Below are 16,880 nucleotides of genomic sequence, written 5' to 3'. Positions count from 1 at the left end.
GTCACGTAAATATATATTTTTATAAATTCATTAAAATAAATTATTAAGAAATAAACTAATAATGGGCGGCACGGTGGCTCAGTAGTTAGCACTGTCGCGTCACAGCAGGAAGGTCGCTGATTCTAGTCTCAGCTGAGCCAGTTGGTATTTCTGTGTGGAGTTTGCATGTTATCTCTGTGCTCGCGTGGGTTTCCTCTAGGTGCTCCGGTTTCCCCTACAGTCCAAGGATGTGGTATAAGTAAACTGCATAAACTAAATTGGCATAGTGTATGAGTGGGTGTATAAATGAGTGTATGGGTGTTTCCCAGTACTGGGTTGCAGCTGGAAGGGCATCCGCTGCGTAAAACAAATGCTGGAATAGTTGGTGGTTCATTCAACCCAGACTAATTCTGAAAATGTACTGCTACATACATTTCTGGAGATTGTGAAATATGTTTTTTTTTTGCAGTTTTTATTTTTGCGAATATACTACAGGTCGCCGTGTAAGCTTTTTGAGATCTCAAATTTCTCTTGCTAGTGCTATACGCGACTGCTCTTCTCGCGTAAATCCACCAGAGGCTGCTGTCGACTGCCTCAATGACTGACTGACAGAATGACCAACTGATCCACCCTCCTCTTTCCCTAAACCAGAAGTCCAAGGGCCCTGGAGGGCCGGTGTCGAAGATGTAATGGTGTCATACCGCCTCGTAGCGTTTGTTTTAATGACGAAATGCAGCCATACGTACTTCTGGATACATAATTTACGATCTGTAGAAATGTATATAGGGCTACGTTTTCAGTATGAGCATGTTAGGTTCATTCCGCTGTGGCGACCTATGCTAAATAAGGGACTAAGCCGAAGGAAATGAATGAATAAACTAATAATATTAGTTGTCTTTTAGTTTAACTTGGTGTAAAAAAATAAATATACTTAAAAAAATAATAATGAACATTAACAAATTAACAATTAAAAATGACAAACACGAATTTACAAAATTGATTTAAGAATATGTTTAATATTGATTACACACCCTTAATGTAATAAACTGTAAATATAACTAAAAAACATAATAAAAAATAACTGCACCACAATGACATCAAAGTACACTGATGTTATTGATTTTAGAACAATTAGAGGGCGAGTAAACAAAGGCAGAAATTTCATCCTTGGTTGAATTATTCCTTTCATTTCAGGTCCACATGGTCAAAAGTGTCCAGAGTTGAAAAACACACAATTGCATTTGATAACATGACAAACACAAGCACTGAAGCAAATAAAAGGTGACACAAAATACAATATGAACAGAAAACACAGCCGCTACTAAAGCCAAAAACATATGAGAGCAGCAGAAGAAAACAAGAAACATCACACTGATGCTCAACAGAGCCTCATATAAACCACATCAAACAATACCAGCATGAAATATGTACATGCGGAAGATACAAACAGAGTTTCTGATTGTCAAGCAAAGGCCCAAAGCACATAAAACCCCAACTAACAAGAAGAAGAAAAAAAAACGTTCTTTCGATTAAAGCATAAATTATTAGGAGGCAAAGGCAGCTAATGAATGAATGCAGATTGTATTAAATGTGAAGAGAGTGGCCTATCGGACTGGTGACTGTCTAAAGCCGCCCCATGGGCAAAAACATTTCCTAATTAAATATTGATCTCTAAAGAAGGTAATTAACCAACTGTGAAGGTAGTTTGGGCACGGAAATGATTGGACTGGGAAATGTTGCTCGTATGATCCTGCTCTGGGAGACTTATGAGGACAATCTCTCTATGTGAAAAACATTCACAACAGATAAACTGCATTTCTGCCTTGAATAAATGGCTGAATTACCTGGACTCAGAGATGTAGCTTACATGGAAACAAATACGTTGCTTTAGTAATCGCGTTTACAGCTATGGAAATAATAAAGAGAACTGTAGGAAATGATGACTTTCTCAGTGCTTATTAGCTGCTTATTGATTTGTTACATTCTTACATAAAATCGGCTACATTTCTTCAAGATTTAAAATCAAATTTGAGCCATTAAGACTTTTTTTTTTTTTGCATAAAATGACAATTAACAACTATATATTTCAGTCATTTTTAGACAGCAAAATACAATTTTAAACTGGAGAAAAAAAAAAAAATATATATATATATGGTGGAATAACCTTGATTTTTAATCACTGCAAATTAAACATATTTTGTCTTAAAAATGAAAGTATTTTAATCTCAAAATGACAGTATTTTAATCTAAAATTTGGAAGGAATTATATCTGACCTTTACAGAATAAAACAAAAATACCTGTTTAATTAATGGTGGTAAAAAATTATGATTTTTAGTCACACTATATGGAAAAGTCTGTTATTTTGACAAATGTTCATTTTCTGCACAGCTTACACATATAATTGTATGTAATTGTATCCATAATTTATATGTTTGAATACTGAAATAAAGCATGGATTTAATCAATCAATCACTGTAAAAATGGCTGATTTTAAAGGTAAAAACTGTTAAATTTGACGCAAAAAAAATCCATAACTCAGTTGACAGTAACTTTCCATAATACGTATGGTGAATAATCATAAATCGACATGTTTTTATGCACTGTAAAACCCAACAGACAACTTTATCAAATAAAATGAGTGAAGCAAACTTAAAATTCACTGAAAGGTGATTCTACTCATTTGAATAGTTTTGAACTCAGTGTTGAAGGTTGATGGTTGATGGGTTAACTTAGTTAATACCTCATTACTTCAACATAAATGGAGTAAGTACTAATATAGATTAGTTTTTAACTCAAATGGTTTGTAGCACTCTGTTTTCTCAGACGGTGTGAGTTGCCTTAACTTATTGGGTTTTACAGTTCTAAGTTGGTTTGAGTTCTCTTCATTTATTTTACTGTGCTTAAACTTCTTTGTTTACTCAAATGGAATAAGTTCACAGAACTCATTAGGATTAGTTTTTGAACTCAAATGGTTTGCTGTAATCGGTTTCCTTAAATGGTTTGAGTTAACTTAACTTTTTGGGTTTCACAGTGTGCTTTTTGTTGACATTTCTATGGTTACTATGGTAACCATTACTATGGTTTTTAGTCTTTGTATAAATAATGTTTATTGCATTACTCATCACATGCTTTTGGTTGTGTTTTTGTCTGTGTAACAAAGGTACAATAAGTAGATTTTATTAACGATATATATTCATTAAATGTAATACTTTAGTTTAACGAAGTTAAGAACTTTCTTTTACGATTTCTATTGTATTTTAACAATTGGTATAATTATGTCAACCACATGCTGCCATTTTTTTTCAACCCAGGCTAAATCTGATTATGTAACCCTATATACATTTCTGGAGAACACCAAATATGTCCCAGGTGGTACGTTTTTTTTTGCAGTTTTTGTTTTCGCGAACCCACGAGAAGCCGATGTGTATGCTTTTTTAGATCTTAAATTTATCTCACAAGTGCCATTCCTGCCAATCCACCAGAGGCTGTTGTCGACTAACTGACTGACCGACCGACCAACCGACCAATACTACCCCACTCACTTTCATAAACCCAACCGATAGAATTTTCCCTAAACCCAAACAACAGTGATTTAAAAAGCACTGATTTCAACCGCACTTTGAGATTTTACAAGATTCTTACCTTATTATTTAATTGTTTGTTTTATTATTTATTTATTTAATTTTTTCGGCTTTTGTTCTTGTCTTACCTACTTTCTGGAACCGTTCTTCGCTGAACTTCAACTTGTCATGGTCAGCTCCGCTCTGCGTCTCAAATCCTCAACATGTGCAACGAGCAACTGTACAAACTGCACATCGGAAAATCCATCCGCATGGAGGCAGGCGGTCAGCTGGTAAGCAAGAAAAGGAATGGCGTCAAATCACCCAGTAGCGTTTGTTTTAAAGATGAAATGCAGCCATACATTCCTCTGGCTACATAATTCACATTTTCCAAAACTGTATATAGGGATACGTTTTCAAAATGAGTCTATGTTGATTTTTTTTTTGTCGTAAATTGTACTGATTTTTTACAACGATGATGGTCATTTACTTGGGATGACTCTCTGAGGCATTTAAAAATGTTAACAGACCCACTAAAACGATAATGAAGAGCAAATGTCTCCCAGATGGAGACTGTTTAACATTGTTGAATATATGTAGACACTGGCCACACAGACGACTGAATCTATTTGGAGCTTTATGGATCAGTAAACCTTTCACAGAGAGACTTTTGAGCCTATAATGTTTCCAAAGAACAATGCTATAAAAAACACTTGCACAGAAAGGCTTTAAGACAGTAACCTTGCAGGCCAAATTTATGTATTACAGTTACGATGAAAAATTCAGCATGTAGTGTTGATCTCAGAATCTAAATGCAAAGAGTATCGACTGCAAAAATAAATAAATCTATCAAGGCCACCGCTGTAGTACAGTAAGTCATGTAAAGCAGTCAGAAAACAAGCAAATACTCTACTAGTGGCACGAAAATGACATAGTCTGTATTTATAAAGGTGTCCATTTCAGTCAAACGGTGTGATGCCATCAGCTAACATCTAAATGTGGCCAGGCCTTCGGGTTGAGTACCAGAAGCTATAGCCCAGACCCTTAATTATTCAGCTTCCATTGTGCAGTGCAGATGTGGACAGGAGGACATGGGGAAGTGCTGCACTCGCTGAGCCTCAGGCACTTTTCTGGGTGAAGATGGAGCTGCTGACAGGAGTGTATATGCCAGGTTTACACTTTCACCTGAACGTTTGCTGCATGACTATTTGTTAAGTGTGTGCCTGCTGAAGTCTGTACGTAACACCAGTTCAGCTTTCACTTCTATGACCAATTACAGGACAAATATAGATGTGCCAAACACCTCCAGAGTACAAAAGTGGCAGAAATCATTTTTAAACCCCATCCACTTTGTTTGTTAACTGTGTATGCTTTGCTAATTCCTAATGCCAGCTAGTAGACAACCTTAAACTAGCAAAGCCAGCTAGCCATACCATTTTTGTTGTTCAAAATGAAACACGATGACATGATAGTTAGCCAGTGACAAGGTAATTACTAGTTAGCAACATTTACCAGTTCTGCTTGACCAAACGTCAGGCTAATGACTAGCCCTTGTACCGAACAAACTTGCAAATAGTCAGTTTTTACTGGCTAGAAACCAGCTTCCACCAGCTTAATTAATTACTTTAAATTACCAACTTTGACTGGCTAATAATCAGCTTATTTCAGCTAGAACAGCTACTATTTTGCAAAATACCAATTTTAACTACTTAATAGCCAGTCTGGGTGTCTAACTGCTAGCATAGACTAGCTCATTCATTTTCTTTTCGGCTTAGTCCCTTTATTAATCTGGGGTCGCCACAGTGGAATAAACCATCAACTTATCCAGAATATGTTTTACGCAGCAGATGCCCTTCCAGCCGCAACCCATCTCTGGGAAACATCCATACACACTAATTCACACTCATACACTACGGACAATTTAGCCTACCCAATTCACCTATACCGCATGTCTTTGAACTGTGGGGGAAACTGAAGCAACCCACACCAACGCAGAGAGAACATGCAAAGTCCACACAGAAACGCCAACTGACCAAGCGAAGGCTCGAACCAGCGACCTTCTTGCTGTGAGGCGACAGCACTACCTATTGCGCCACTGCGTTGCCGTATAGACTAGCTACCAACTTGAATTACCAGATTTAACTAGTTAATAACCAACTTGAAATAGTTAAAAACGAGCTTTATCTAGCTAATGTTTTGCAAAAATTTAACTAGCTCAGACTTATATCAGTTAATTATATTCTTAAACGAGCTAAAGACTTGACTCGATTTAACTTGCTTTAATTTGAACAGGGAATTACCAGCTCTATATGGCTAATGCCTTGCAACTGACCAGTTTTGCTGTTAACCAAAATGTAAGCAAACATCTTAGCTTAGTCTAGCTAAAGTCTTGATAATGACCAGCTATATAGCTATTAACTAACTTGTACCTTCTAATTAACCTCTAACCTAGCTTTGATGACTTGAAATTGAGAAGATTTATCTAGTTTACAATCAGCAAATTACACATTTAAACTGTCTAATAACCTGTATATGACCAGCTAATAATGCTTTAGTCGGCTTTAATTAACAAATTACCAAATTTAGGCTACTAGAAAATAACCAACTTAAGTTAAGACTAAGCTAACAGCTTAGTCTAGCTAATGACAAGCTCTTGCTAGCTAATAACTGACTTGTTAAATATCATCTAAAACTAGCTAATGAGTTGAAATTGAACAGATTTAAATAACAATTTTAGGCTAGCTAATTATAAACCTAAACTACATATTAACTTGAATATGACTAGCTTTTACCTAGATGGTAAATAACTTGGACAAGCTGATTGTTATCTTAGATTGACTTGCATCTGACTAATTTTGACTAGCTAATAACTAAAGCTGCGGTCACACTGGAGTTTGAAAATGCGAAATTCTGTCGTGCGGCACTGCGAAAAGGTGTGGGATCAAACAAGATAATTTGACATTTAAATTAGCGAGTGATTTCTCTATATTTTAAATTTCTGTCCAGAAAGGTCATGTTTAGATCCTCGATTGGTCTCAGGCAGTCAAGTGATGCGATTTCGCAGGTCAGAGTTCACCAAGCTTGAACTTTGCCACACAGCGACCTGCGAAGCTTGACGCATGACTTTGCGTTTCCAGTCTGACTCATTTATGTGCGTATGAATGGAAGTCAATGGAGAGAAAAGTCCAGTGTGACCACAGCTTCACTTGTTCCTGCTAAATAACCTTTTAAACTAGCTAAACTGACCAGTTTAACTAGCTAACACCTAGCTAATTGTAAACTTAAACTGTCTAATAATAACTTGCATATGACCAGCTATTAATGAGGTGATGAGGTTGCAAATTGCCAAATGTTGTGGAAAAATAAGAAAATAACCAACTTGTACAAATTAAAATACCATTAGACTACCCAATCACCAGATATAGCTGGAAAATAACCCATTTGTATCAATTATCTCCTTAAAATAGCTTTTGATCGGATGTAATTAGCTAATAAACAATAGCTAATTATCAGCTTTGCTATATAATGACTTGCAACTGTCTAGAAATTATCCAAACTGTACAAGCTAACAGCTTGTCTAGCTAGTGACTAGCTAATAACTGACTTGTACCTTCTAATTAACATCTTAAACTAGCTAATGAGTTCAAATTGACCAGATTTAACAATCTAATCATCAATTTGGGTCAGGTAATAACTTCAAACTCCCTAATAACTCGCATATGACCAGCTTTTACCAAGATAATAAATGACTTGGACAAGCTAATTACTATCGTAGACTAGCTTATGACTTGAAAACGACTAGCTAATAACTAACATGTATCAGTTAATTAATTACACTTCACCAATATATTTCTTGTAAACTAATAGCACTGACAGGTTGTAAATATCAGCTTAAATATATGTATGTGCCTTTTATCACATACTAACCGTCGAGACCAGTTTTGCTCTTTAATATCTGCTCTCCAATTATCTGATCAGACACAGTAAAGAGTAACGATCAAAGTATTACAGGTCTTTCACCTCAGCAGAGTCGTGCCGCTCTATTAATGGAGGTGAACCCTCAATCTCTGTTTGCTATAATTGGCTCTGTTAGCGGCGCATGCTCGTGATTGGCTGACTCTGCAATTATAAAAGCTTTGAAGCCGGGGAGATTTGAAGATTTCACCTACACTTACAGCTCAGTGTCCTGCTGCGGCGCGAACATTATGGAGGCATGTAAATGTTGTTTGTACAAGTGCTATTCTGGGGAAGGAGACGTTTTCATAACTGCAATGAGCACGCATGAAGGGCCATTTTGCAAAATGTTGGAGATCTTCTTCTCACCCTGCAGGGGGAAAGTTTATGACAAACGATGCTGTCAGAAAGCAAGTACTTTGGCGCACTTGCTTTAGGAGAAAATAAAATGTCATTTTATATGAACTTCTTCCTAACGCATACAAACACAGGATTGAAGGCAATGCATAAAACTCATAGCATTAATGTTTAACACAATAAACCTCTTCATATGCAGCAGCAGTTCTCGATGGAAGCTTCAAGATAATATAAAATGATTAAAAATAAGGTCAACGTAATTAAACAAGTAACAACGATAAATAAAAAAAAAACATTATTATAAATATATCCAATGTTATCTCATCAGTGGCGCAGTACAAAATGCGGGGGCCCTTTAAACTAAACAGGGGTGGGGGGTATGGGGGGAGCTTCAGAAACTGAAGAGCGGGGGCCGGTGAATGATCACGCGGGGCGCTACACCACTGTATCTTATAACAATTCATAACTTTTTTTATTCAGTGGTTAATTCGTATAAATGTATACGATTTCATTTGTACTATTTTGTACAATTTGCTCATACCCAAATGATGGTTGGATTTAGGGGTGGGGTTTGGTACCATGCCTCTTTTTTAAAAAAAATCGCAAATTTTCGTACGACTAAACTTGAATGAATTTGTACAAATTATCCACTAAACCAACAAAACGTAAAATAGTTGTGTTTCCTCATGAAATCAGGCTGGTAAAATCACAAATTTTGACTAATTCATTTCCACAATCCTTGATCACTCCTCTGCAACCACCAGCAACCTTACGCCACATTCACACGGGGCGTCAGCATCTACGCTTCCCATTCACTTTGAATGGGTGACATCAGGCATTGCCGAACTGCATTGTGGACCCGTCTGCGCCACTTTAGAGACGTTGCTCGCAGCAGAAGTTGGGACTAGCTCAACGTTTCAAGCGCTGACGGACGCATCAGCCAATCAGATCGCTGAATGCAAATACACCAGCTAGACAGTGGCCTATTGCTGACTGAATTTCATTGGCTGACGCTGCTATGATGATCGCGTTAGCCCCAACTTCAGACACGCCTTCAGTCAATCGTTGACGATTTAGCCCCGTGTAAATGGAGCATAAAAGGGTCAGTATAAAGGATTGACACCTAGTGGTTAAACTAGGTATTACGGTCCAAATTCAAAATATTGGATTATTTTTCCCATAGCTGCTCCTCATGTGATCAGGTTGGCAGATTGATGACACCAACAGGAGTGAGTCAAAAAGCAAATTATGTATCCATACGAGTAAATTACATATAAAGTCAATGCAAATGCATGAACACAGGTTAATTTCTACTGGGCAGCACAAACGAAGCAAAATGTGCAACACATTTTCCACAAATGGGCCGGTATAAGATTCTGACAGTATGATAACCTTAGGTAAAAATATCACAGTTCCACGATATCACAGTATTGTAATTACTGCTCTAAAATATATTCTTTTTAAATGTCTGAGTAAAAAACAACAACTTTTTCCCCATTGAACATGGCATACATATTACATAACTATTTTGAAACAATAAATGTCAGGCTAAATAATTTAAATAAGTCCTGGACATCTGCTTTCTTAACTAGTTTCAAAAACACAGATTAATTATCAACTAAAAGGCATCTTTGGATATCTTTTTTTTCTTAAGCCTCTGCACTGTTCAGCGCTACAGCATGCTGAATGCTGGTTTATAAGAGATTTGCCTTTCAGATGTTTCCTGAATCGTGGACTGGACAGTAACTTGTGATGTGGAGAGTCATTTTCTACTGTTGTCCTAAAAAGAAAAACCCTCAAAATAGGGGAAAAAAAACGTAAAAAAGGCTTACAAATATCTTAAGTACAACGGTATAACAGAAAATTTCAAAGGTTTTAAAACCTTGACTTTTTAAAACAGCAATAAACCTTAAAACCAGTTATCGTCCCATGCCCAAAAACATCCAATGCAAACTCTCAGCAATTCGGAACTTTTTTATTTAGTAGCTAGTTCGTATGCATTCGTACAATCTAATTCGTACAATTTAGCATGATTTGCTTATCCCCCAATAACGGTTGGGTTTAGGGGTGGGGTTGGTGCCTCCTTTTTAAAATCGTACATTTTCATATGACTGAACTTGTACGGATTTGTACGAGTTACCACTTAACTGATTAAACATAAAATACGTTTCCTCATGAAATCAAATCGGAAGAATCTAAAAAAATTTTAAATAATGAATTTCAGATTATTTCTGAAAAACATCCCATGTTTTAAATTGTTCTCTATTTTTTCTCATTTTATTTTGTCAAAACAGAGAGAAATAAATATGTACACAACTATACTAGATATTGAGCTAAAATGCTTTTGTGTGACAACTAGCCAGTTCTCTCGAGTCAAATCCGCTCTTCCCACAGGAAAAAAGATTTCCCACAATGACAGTGTCAAACAAGCATAGACAAGTACAGAAGCTTTGCAACTTTTAAAGTCACTTTTTCCACAATTCCAACAGACTTCAAATCGCAGTGACAGCTAACTGTATCCACAAAACCATCTCAATACTACCCATGCTTCAAGAGTTGCTCTTATCTAAGGTTTAATGCTTCTGCATGAAATGATTCCACATTCAGGACAAGATTGTAAAGCTTATCTCAAAGTGCAATTCTGAAATGTTTTTAATTGTCAAACTTTGAGGACCTGTACAGTCAAGGATGAGAGTTTTCTTTCTTTTTTCGTGCATGTTGCTGTTTTGCAAGAGTGTTATGGGAGATTTTTAATAACTACCCAAGGGAATAAATTAGACTAACAATCTCCATCCAAACCTGCAGTTTAAATGCTGGAATTTGTCGTTGCTTTTATGGAGATGTCAAAAATATACAGCTCTACAGAGTCATCTGAGAGAGCATACAATGTGTATAATTTACACAATGCACATAACTATGTAAAATGATTCAGCTGTGTGTGTGTATATATATATATATATATATATATATATATATATATATATATATATATATATATATATATATATATATATATATATATATATATATATATTTAAATAAGTGTAAATTCAATTACAAACATGTTTGCGACTGAATGCTAAATTCAAAACCCCTTTTAAATTCAAGCAACATTTTTCTCTAAATGTCACACCAATATTTAAAATAATAAATCACCAAAAAATTAAAAGGACCCAATTTACTCACCCTCAAGGTATCCTTGGCAGTGTTACCTCTAGGACTTTTTCTCTAGGCTTTTTTTTACAAAGATCGACTAACTACCTGTGGCGTTATTTCAGTGACAAATGTCATGAACGCAGTATTACAAGACGAAATTGCATTTATGTAATACAATCATGCGAATCTCTTTGCTTGCGCGCCGATTTCTTCTGTTCATGCACAAAACTTCTTGCACGCTCTCAAATATACACTGCTCAAGTGCAGATTCTCTTGTGTGCTCAATTAAACGTCGCTGAAGTGCGATTTAGTGCATTTATGTAGTGAGTATGAATTTCTCCAATAGACCTACACAGCGGTCTTAATGTGTCCTGAAGTAAAGTGAAACGGCTATAAACTCCAGCAGATAAAGTCATTATATGCTGAGCCATAGACCTTTATCTATAAAGTATAGTTCTGGAAACTGTGTTCATCTTAACTGAAAGCTATGTCGTGTTTGTTGGTATCACGCACCTGTCAGTCAGTCTGCATGTCACCTAGAAGGGTTAAACAAATAGCGCACTGTACCACTATGATTACAAAAAAGTTTGCGCTTTATAATTCACTTACCTTTTAATACGTTTTGGTGCGATTATAACCCACTGTTAAAAAAACATGACTGAATGTTTTGAATGAGATGCTGTAATGTAGCCGTGGCAGGATGAATTTTGGAGTGTCTCCCAGCCATGAAAGAATGAATGTAGTGGAAACCATGCTTGGTGTATATAACTTTTTTCTGTCAGATGATTTATGAGATTGTGCTATGCAAAGTAATTTAAGAATCCTCTGTGTATGTGACTTTCTTCTTTCAGACAAATACAGTCTGAGTAGTTTTGAATGTTATCCTGGCTCTAACTAAATTTTTAAAGAAAATGCACAGCCACATTTGTTTGAACTGGATTAAATTAAAGTTATCATCATCATCATCATAATAAATGTCAGTGATTTCAGTTTATAATGTAAAAATTAGAAATATTTCTTTTAACTCCTGGCACATTGCTAGGAGTTAAAAGAAGCTGTGGAAGCTTTAAAAATTGGGCCAATATCAACAAGAATAAAATTTAAAACTAATCTGACAGTATTTGTCTGAAAGACGAAAGTCACATACATACAGGATTCTTAAATCAAATACAATTTGAAAACTGGTTGCCGAACCTGACCCATGGTCTAAAAGTGTTGTTCCTATTTTCTCAATGATATACTGATGTATTTTGTGTGTAACGTAGACTAAACCAATCAGAATCTAATTTTACATTAACCTTAAAGAGTGAGTTGGATTGTGCCATAGAGGGTAAGCTATTTATATGCCAGACTTTGTAAGCAGTAAAACAAAACACTTCATTATTGAGCGAATGGATCTGCTCATGCATTAAACCTTGTAAACATACCATTTAAAGAACGAGCCAAATTCCACCCTAATGCATTGGTCCTCAACCACTGGGACGCGGACCGGTAAGTGGATCAATTGGTACCGGGCCGCACAAGAAATTATTAATTATTATACGAGTCTCGATGATCTTTTATTTTGGAAAAATATCTGTATTATCTCGCTTTCATCTCAGTCACGTGATCGCCCAAATTTAACCCACAAGCAACAAAATGAGTAATGCCGAGTTCAGACTGCATGATTTTCAAAGTAGTTGTGTCACAGATGTTTTCACACTGCATGACTATCTGGGCTAGCGTTTCGTCGCTGCTTTGTTTACACTGCAAGATGGATTGGCGACAGGGACTTTCACATTGCATGACTTTACTATAGAAAGAATCGCCGACAACTTCCAAACGTCCAAACTACGTCTCACAGCCAAAAACACGTCGTATATCTTTTGTTATTAACTACATAATGAGAAAGAAGCCTTTCATGGGGTAGAACATGTACATGTTTGCTCACCTGGGTTTAAAGGGAATTAGCCATTTCTCCTCAACGTTGATAATAAACTAATTTCTTTCTGTATGAAACGTCAAACAGACAAGGTTGCTCCTGAGTCCTGTCAAACTTCCACTAGTTTTTCCTAAATTTCATGAGTCCAAATAAACCAAAAAAGAGCGCTTTTAACTTCTCCCCCAGCCTCCCGCTGGCCTGCAGCAAGTATACACACACACACACACGCAAGTGAATGCCGCTCTCTCATTGGCTGTAGGCGATCGCTGATGTTATTTTCAGTCAAACTCAATTCACACGGCATGATTTGAATCGCCGACAGCTCCAGATATTTAGCATGCCAAATATCTTACAGGCATCGGCGACTCATCGGCGATTCTCTCAGATCGCGTCTTTGATACTGTGTGATTGTCACTCACGTGCACGAGCAGCGATTTGCCTGTAATTTCAGGCATTTGTCGGCGATTTCTCAAAACCTGTCGGCGAGCCAAATCCGGGGCTAAAATCACGCAGTCTGAACTAGGCATTAGAAACAGGCGTCTTTAGAAATTTTCTTTGCTACGGAGAAAACACCCAGTAAAGGACCAACAAACTGCCAAGGAATGGATCCACAACCCATTTGTCAACAAATCAGGTGAATTCATCATGTCCTTGCAAGAAGATGAACTGCTGGAGGACGCAAATCATGGCGGTCTTTTAAGGGCTGTTTGCATATCGCGTCTTTTCTAGAGTTTGCATAAGTTCATTATATTCAATAGTGTGGCTTGCGCTAACAAATGGCATGAAGCGTAAATCGCCTTCCAGACACACACAGTTGAATGAATGCCGTGAATGCTTGTCACTGCGAGTCACGTGACAAGAGTTGACCGATCAGCTTCAGCTTGTATGGAATATACACATTTCAGTAGAATTATCTCAGATAATCACAGAACCCCCAAACACAGCAGCGCTTTGCAGTTTTCTCCAAAAATAAAACTCAGTTACTATTTGTGAGAAGTAACTAGTAACTATAACTAGTTACCCTTTTAAAGAAACGTGCCCAACACTACTGAGTTCAAAACTACATCTCATTTTATCATGAGATTAGATTTATTATTTATTATTAACATCTATTCACGTCACACCAAAAATTAAGCTTAATTAAGCTCTAAAATACTCTGCATAGTACAATCACAAACCAGCAGATGAAAAAAAAACATATTCTACACAGTAACAATGACGTTTCATCTTGAAACCAACTCGGTTTTGTTGCCATGGCACTAAGAGGCTTTCCTCTGTTGGTTTCACCATCCGTCATCTGGGCCGAGCACCAGCTCTCCGGATGAGAGAAGGATCCAAAACTATGACAAAATTATGCACAAGCTTCCTGGATGTTGCACTTCTTGAGGCAGCAAACATTCAACTCAAGACATTTCCCACACTCAAACCTTGTTTTTATTTCGCTGACATCCGTTTAATTTCGAGAGGCGAGGCAATGTGAACATTAAAGGCCCGTCTCGTCTCCTCATGCGTAACAGAAAGAAATCAGATAGACTTCGGGAAGAAGCTTCTCCCTTTGATCCATGGATTTGCAAATGTTTAATTGCGGCATGTTGATAGCAGTCATTATACTGTACTTGTGATTCCTGAAAAGAGGACACCAACACAGCCATTCACACACTGGAAACTAAGAGGCTGCTCTCTATGAAACTGTAATTTTGCGTACACGGTATTCATCAATTTACACATTATGGCAATTCTATAAAGGGTAAACAACAATCTGCAAAAGGGATTAAATGTCATGTTTTTTCTTGTGAAAGAGACTCATTGGGTTATTAATTATTAAAATTATTAAACTGTCATTGCATGCGCCACAAAAATGTTTTTGCAATCTGCATTTTTGTTTTTCTGTCTTTAAAGAACTTCGATTTGTGTGGTTTAGTTGACGTTCTTGCGTCCTCGTGTAACGTCATCATCAAACCCGTGAAAGTTCCTTGATGTGTTCTTGATATCGAGAATGCTTGGATGCAGACTTAAGCGCAAAAACTCGCTTGAGAAGTCCCAGAAGTCATTGCGGCTGAATAAAGGAGGTGGAAAGTGCAGCATGCTATACTTGTTTATTTTTCAAGTTTAGAGATATAACTTATTTATCTCAGTAGTTTCCCTAAATGGGATAGTGAAATTAACATATTAATTTCTTAATAAAGGCATTATTAAGGCACATTAAGGGTGCTTATTTGCTGAAATTTGTATTAAAATCTGTTTTTTTCATAGTGCAAGAAATGTTTGTACGTATTTTCAGTACGTTTTCACATTCTCACCCTGTTATACTTGTTTATTTTTAGTTTTTGTCTTACGCACTTTCTGGAACCGTTCTTCACTGAACTTGAACCCTGTTGTCATGGTGAACTCCTCTCTGCATCTCAAGTTTGCCGACATTCAAGGTGAGCTACTGGTCAAACTGGTAACAGCAGGAAAACTGTCCATACGGAAGTAAGCGGTGAGCTGGTAAGCTCGAAAAGGAACATCGTCATACCGCCCTGTAGCATTTGTTTTAAAGACGAAATGCAGCCATACGTACTTCTGGTTCATAATTTGTGACCTCCAGAAATGTATATTGGAGTACGTTTTCAGAATGAGCCTATCTTGAAAATATTACATTAAGCTTTGTATAACTTAATAAAAGGTATAAAGGTAAATGGCATTAGTAGCAGCCCAAGTACAGTAAGGTATCGGTAAGGTTTTTGTGCATGTTACATATATTGAAATGAGGGACAAGAAAAAATCTGTGTTAATGTTGAAGTGTTTAACTAATTAAGCATTAAAAATGCGTGAAGGTCATGTGACCATCAGGAAGAACGCACCATATCATTTCTCACTGGACGCGTTCTGTGTTCTACGGTCTCCTACGTTCTTCCGAGGTAAACTGGCAAGACCGCTCTTCACAATAATATCCGTTCTCAGCGTTCTTTGAATAGAGAAACAGCCATTGTTTCATTATATTCAGTATTGAACTTTATGTATTTTAAAATTTATTTCAAATATTAATTTAATACTTGCACTTTTGTCTTTTTCATTATTTATTTATTCTTGTTTTCCATCAGTTTGAAATTGTTAATGCAAATAGCATTTTGCCAAAATCCATTTGAGAGTAGGCACATAAAATGTCCCTATTAAATTTATATTATTTAGTGGTTTATTTAATTCAAACCATTTCTGCCATTTAAGCAAAATATATACATGTTAAAAAGATGTCACTTAATTGCAAATGTGTTTTAAATATTATTATTTGACGCAATTTTATGAGGTGACCTAAATAGTAAAGTCAAGATTTTTCTAAAATATGATGTTAAAAATCTGCACATATTTAATTTGTAGAAAACTTAGTGGCTTAATAACCATTAACAAACTTCAAAAGAAATACATTTTGGTAGTTATCATCAGACTTACGTTGGTAAAGTCCGTGAAAGCAAAAATATTAATAATAGTGATGCTTAACATTATTAGCACATACATTTCTGTCCTCTAAGGCCTATGTGTAACTTTTATAAATGTAGCCCATTTCAAACAAGACTAAAGACTTTCTATAATGTTTAAACAATGTTGGTCATGACGTCTAACGTTAAATTAACCACTTTAGTGTAAAACGAGGGTAATACCGAATACACTTATATATCCGCAATTATGAACACAGGCTCCACTAAGTAAATATAGTCCATTAAAGAAACACAATCATCGTACTGACGAAATTATAACAATTAAATTAGACTAAATAATGTTGCCATTTTTCAATCTGGAATCCACTTCTCACCTCAACTCCGCTTTTTTGTTGTTCCAGACTTTAGTTCAAGTCTCTCGAGTCCATTATATCCATTAAAAGCATTTCAAATTCACGACGAAATTCCAATTTGCATTTTTGTTGTGGCCGCGGAGGGATACACCAAAGTAGACGAAAGTAGCGCCAGCCGCAGGT

At 36.4% G+C, this 16,880-nt stretch overlaps 1 protein-coding gene across 2 annotated transcripts in view; it reads right to left on the bottom strand.

Annotated features, from left to right (window-relative positions):
* Positions 1 to 16,880, bottom strand: part of jupb (junction plakoglobin b) — a 176,738-nt gene extending 159,858 nt beyond the window's left edge. Inside the window, exons 1-2 of one of the 2 annotated variants that reach the window (XM_073931440.1) lie at positions 16,719 to 16,880; positions 3,690 to 3,830 (exon numbers count right to left, since the gene is read on the bottom strand). The gene's annotated coding sequence lies outside the window, so the exon portion shown is untranslated. The remainder of the gene's footprint in view (positions 1 to 3,689; positions 3,831 to 16,718) is intronic. The other variant, XM_073931441.1, reaches the window with a different exon arrangement.

This window comes from Danio rerio, chromosome 19, assembly GCF_049306965.1.
Source record: "Danio rerio strain Tuebingen ecotype United States chromosome 19, GRCz12tu, whole genome shotgun sequence".
NCBI classification, from domain to species: domain Eukaryota; kingdom Metazoa; phylum Chordata; class Actinopteri; order Cypriniformes; family Danionidae; genus Danio; species Danio rerio.
This window is presented reverse-complemented; position numbering and strand designations above follow the sequence as displayed.